The sequence below is a fragment of the Nematolebias whitei genome, chromosome 21 (genome assembly GCF_014905685.2).
Source record: "Nematolebias whitei isolate Nwh7 chromosome 21, NemWhi1, whole genome shotgun sequence".
In the NCBI taxonomy this organism is placed as follows: Eukaryota; Metazoa; Chordata; class Actinopteri; order Cyprinodontiformes; family Rivulidae; genus Nematolebias; species Nematolebias whitei.
The window spans coordinates 4,675,047-4,681,019 of record NC_056518.1 but is presented as its reverse complement, the minus strand read 5'-3'; positions in this window follow the sequence as shown (position 1 = coordinate 4,681,019).

The window sequence follows — 5,973 nt, the reverse complement described above, 5'->3', positions numbered from 1 at the left end:
TGCAGAAAGAAGAAAAATCTTATATCTACCCCTTATTTAAAAAAAATTGCAAAATTGCAATTTTAGCCAGCTTTTCATAGTTTGACATTGAAATTTTTGTAGAGGTAACACTCTCTGCAACCTCCATCAGATTGTCCACTAACTCTTTTGGGTTCATGCTGTCCGCCTGTTCCTGTCTATATAGATGTAAGGGTGCTGTCAGCAGCTTCAACGCATATTCTAAACAGCCCTTCATCCCATAAGGATCAAAGTCTTTTTCTAACACACCTGTCATGTTTTTCACTGTGTAGCACTTTATCTGTTTAAAACAGTTGCAAGCTTCAGATATTTTACAGGTAAATATTTGTATTCAAGTTGTCATTGAGTTTTCACACTATTTTAGCTTTGGGTTTACACAGAAGTACTGTTATAAGTCAACTTATTCAAATGTGGGTACCTTTCTGTAGGTTTTACCCCAATTCATGAATATTCAAGTAAATGCTTCTGGCAGTGTTACTTTTTATGTGCTTATTTCTTAACAGATACTAGATTACCAAGCTCTTTTTAGTGTATTTTACTCTAAAGCACTGAATTTTTAATAAACCTGCAATTTTTCTAAAAAGTCTCACAGCAAATCAGTTTAAAGACACTTTTTAAACCGTTCTGTTCCAGAAATTTGCTATTTAACAGTTACTCATCGAACTAAGTGGTGAAAAGAAAATTAATCAGTCTTTCTTCAGAAAAACTGTTATTCCTGTTCTCCTGTCTCATCCTCTATTTAAAATTAAATAGTAAGATGTATTTTTAGGTGGTAACTTAAACAGAAAAGTTTCTTTTTCCTGATAAGTTTACTCTTATTTAGTGATTTTGCAATTAAACGTGCATTATCTTTTAGCAAATGAGTAAACTTTTCAACTCTGTGAATATTTGAACCGTATCTTTTAAAAAGTTTCTAATTTTTCATTTTGTACCTCCTTGTTTGAGGAATTCAGTGAATGAAAATGTCCTGGTAAATGCCTGTTTTCACAAATACCTTAATTACTTTTTAAATGCAAGATAACAGTGATTATTCAGCTTTGAGGAACGTTTATTAACTCAAAAATGCCTTACAGAAGAAAAAAAAAACGTTTAATTTCACTAAAATACCTAAAACTGAAGTGAAACTGTGATCTCAAGTTTCCCAGGAGGTGGCAGTGTTTAGCTTTCTACCAGCAGGAGTCTATGACGACTTCCTGTGACGTTCGGTTGACATCCTGTTTTTAGCCGCTTAGCTTAAAGTTAGCTTCGGCTAAACTCGGTTAAAATCAACATTTCTGAACGGTATTGAAGCGTAAATGTGGCGTTCTTTCAACAAGCACGACTTTTTTGCATGAAACATGAGTTTTAGGGACATATGGCAAGTTTTATTTAGTGATTTTAAGCACAGCAAAGCTTTTGGTTCCCACCGAGCTCATTTCCGACATGGAGGAAGTGACGTGACACGTCACTCACCCGGTCGTTAGCTGTTAGCTTAAAATTAGCATCGCTAGCGTTGTTCAAAAACATCATTTAATGACGGATTTTAAACTCTAACGTGGCAAAATTTTAACAATTATGCTTCGAAGACACGGAGCAGTGGATCAGAATCAACTTTTAAAGCGTTTTTGAACTTTAAAAACAGATTTTATTCCCTATGAAAAACGAGTTTTCATTTCTGGGTCACGTGACTGGATCGTTCAATGACAGAGCAACACGACCTGACACGTCAGAGTTAGTCACTACTGACACGTCTGTCAGCCAATCAAAACGTTACACACGGTCTTTTTCAACCAATCACAGAACGTCTTTCCCAACTAGCATGTTAGATTTATCTGAACAAGTCCGTCAACTTTTTGTCTTTTAAACTGTCAAAATGCACTTTTTTCTGTTAAAAGATGTAATCAATAAGCTCCCAGCAGCACGGAGTCGGCGCCCCGGTCTCAAAAACGTCTTTCTAGCTATTTAAACAACTCGTTCGAACTTTTTCAGAACCGAGCCGGTACCAGACCCACGTCTGAACCGTCTTTAAACAGAATACAGCGTTTCCACAGCTCAAAGCCAGCTTATGTTACACACAACAGACGTACAATTTCAGCTTTAAAAGGACTCAATGACTCACAAGTTCAGCTTCAACACATCACTAGCTCAACACAGCGTAAACATGCAGCGTCTAGCTCCGAGCGGCAGCTTCTGCACGCTGCGTTCAACACAGCTAACAATCTGTTATTTTTCATGCCAACATGTAAAATCAATTATTACACGTATACACCATCCATTTATGAGCACGTTACGGGCCACCAAAAGTAGATGAACAGATGCAGAGATATATTCATCAATTAAAACGGATTCCTCATCTTTCTGGACTGGATAAAACGTGCATTGAATTTAATGAAATGTAACGTGAGACGTCATTTTTCTTTGACCCATCAAAATGAATGCGGTCATTTATTTTACAGAATCAAAGTTTAACATCAAACACTGGATTAATTTTCTAGCAGATAGGAGAGTTTAAAGATGGAAAGATGAAGTTTATCTGAGAGAGATGTGTGAGGGAATTTGTCTGTTTTAACCAGAACAGCACGCTCCATTGAAATCAGCTTGGGCCAACGGTACGCTTGGTCGAAATAGAACTTTTACCTTGCAGACGATAGCTTCAGCGTAGGTGTAGAGCTCTTCTTTTGACTCTTTCAGCGTCTCAGTGCAGCTAAAAACCTTGGGAGTCATGTGAGGTTATCCAAACAGAAGTTATAATTCCCAAAATCGTCTCTGGTTCAGCTTGTTTGGTTTAGCAGCATCCATGAATGCCTGCGGTTGCATTCACGGACTCCCAAACTCTCTGCACTCTGGATTCCACAACTCTTGAACTCTGCTGGAACTCTGCTTTTGAAATGGGAAGTTGCCACATTTAAACAGGCTATACTTCCGGTTCATTTGAGAGCTTTTTGATTGGTGGATGGACCAGAACAGAGGTGTGGTTTGTGATGTAAGGTGTTATGGAAAGTCAAGGATAGAGATTAAGATTGTTTAAGAACAGACAGAAAGATTGTTGGAGAAAACCAGTCTTAGTGGCGTCTCTACTCAGTATCTTGCTGTAAAAGTTAAACATGACATTTCTTTTCAGTAAACTTTTTAGTTGACCGAAGCTCGAACTTTAACACACTTACAAATTTGCTCACTTTCAAAGCAGACGATCAAGAAATTGAATCATTACTCTGTAATGTACTCTAACTTGATTTCACTTTGAATTGAGGAATAAAAATCATTACTACTGTTTAAGTAGATAAAAATGAGTAGTTCACTTCAACATGTAAACATTGTTTGAACTAACACAATTTGATTATCAAACATTTGTAAAATAGTAATGATCATAGAGAATTGTCTTTTTCACTTGATTAATTCAAGAAAGAAAGTCTCAGGATGGGTCTAAACTGTATTTCTGGATTCAAATCAATGAAATGACAGTTTCTGACCATATGATCCTAAGGTCATTGATTTGACATCAGGTCAAGTTCACTACAAGGCCCAGACTTCCCTCTCCCCAGCCACTTGGGCCAGCTCTTCCGGGGGAATCCTGAGGCGTTCCCAGGCCAGCCGAGAAACATAGTCCCTCCAGCGTGACCTGGGTCTTCCTCTGGGCCTCCTTCCGGTGTAATGGAAGGAGCACTTTGGTTGGCACTTTGGTTGGCCTTGTAGCTGTTTTAAGTGCTTTATAAATAAAGTGGTATGGTATGGTAATGTGTCCGGAACATCTCACCAGGGAGGCGTCCAGGAGGCATCCTAAACAGATGCCCAAGCCACCTCAACTGGCTCCTCTCGACGTGGAGAAGCAGCAGCTCTACTCTGAGTCCCTCCCGGATGATCGAGCTTCTCACCCTATCTCTAAGGGCGAGCCCAGACACCCTGCAGATTACATTTTATTTTATTTTATTCATTTATTCATTCATTTAAAAGAAACTAAACAAATTCATCAAAAAGAAAACATTGAATGAAAAGAGTGCAGAAAGAAGAAAAATCTTATATCTACCCCTTATTTAAAAAAAATATATAGAATAACTTTAAACAATCACTTAAATTAATCACTTTAATATCCACTTTAAAGCTAGGAATTAAAAAAAACATGTTTTGTGTTAGCAGAATTTAATTCTAACTTTAAAACTTATCCAACATTCATACATCTTACCTCAAGTTGCCTTTTTGTACAAATTGTACTGAGAGGAAATTATTACAGCCTCATATAAAATCAATGATGATGATATCGGAACTGGATCGGTATCGGACGATATTTAGATTTAAGTATCGGGATCGGATCAGTAGTAAAAAAATAAAGTGGATCGGTGCATCCTTAATATATGGATGCAGTTAGAGAGGACATGAAGGTAGTTGGAGTGAGGACAGAGGATGCAGAGGACAGAGTGAGGTGGAGGAGGATGACTCGCTGTGGCGTCCCCTGAAGAGGGAAAAGCCGAAAGAAGAAGAAGAAGAAGGCTAGAATACATCTCGAGATGAATAAAACACACCCCATTTGATGAACCTGGCTAGACTTAGAACAGACACTTTGCAATAATATAATGATTTCGGACCTTCCATTCATTAGCTCAAACATAAAATGACAGGAATGCTTTAAAAGCATCAATATCAGCTCCTCTCTGACAGCTTGGTGGAAGTTTCTTAAAATGACAGAGTCTTCACTAATTCCATGCAGACGTACACCCATCTGGAACAACCCTGACATCCTACAAAATAATAATATGATAAACTTCCCAGGTTGGAGGTGTAAAGGAATCAAATATTTGCAACATATATATGAGGAAGTAGACTATATCCCATTTAACAGATTAATACCACAATATGGGATTGATAAGAATACATTTTTAGAATATCAACAAATTAAATCTATAACAAAAAATAAATTTAACCTTAATAAGACTAGAATTGAAATGCAAACAAGTGTATTAGAATTCCTAAATCTTAACCCTCCCAAATTACTATCTAAGGTTTACCGGATACTCATTAAAATAGATGAATCAATATCTCTTCCCATTGTAAAATGGAAGACAGACTTGTCAGTCAACTTTGACCAAAACTTCTGGTCTCAGATATGTCTAAGAACTTTTAAGATGATTAAAAACTCCAATTTACAATTAATACAATACAAAATCCTTCATAGAGTGCACTACACAGGTCAACGGATGTTCAGGATGGGTTTCGCATCATCTAATATTTGCTCACAGTGTACAGACAATATTCCTGACGATCACATACACGCATTTTGGTTCTGTCCACCTGTTCAGAGGTTTTGGTGCCAGATATGTGAAGACTTATCAAAGTGTCTGAGATGTAATATTCCACTCTCTTAGTCAGTTTGCCTATTGGGCCACTTAAATGATGTCACCTTGGAGACAAAGTCAATTCACATGATTTTTACTGCTATATGTATAGCAAAAAAAATCTATACTCATGAACTGGAAAAATAAAAATACTCTTAGTATTAAACAGAACTGGAAAAATAAAAATACTCTTAGTATTAAACAGTATAAAGATCTTTTGTTGGATTACATCAGTCTTGAGACAGCCTGTACCTCCACATCAGACCAATCTCTCTGGGCTTCTTTGATCGGCTCCAACATGTAGTGGGGGTGGGTGAACCCCTTTGATTTCGTCCTGTGGGGCATCGTTGTTGATGTGGGGGGGTATCGGGGCTGGGGGCATGGGGGGTCGTGGGCCCGGGGCAATGGTGCTTGACTGGAGAGGTGGCTTTGATGGTTCTGGGCGATGACCTCTGCTGGCTGCATGCAGGCTTCTGGGCGGTCTGTACCGGCGGACACAGGTTACTGGCCTGGTTGCTCCTGGATGGGTTTGGGGTGGGCGCAGGCTCGGGGTTCGGGAGGAGTGTCGCTCCCAGGCTGGGGTCCTGGCTTGGTGCATTGGTGGGCTTTGGGGCCTCTACCATTGGAGGGGGGGGGGGGGGGGGGGGGG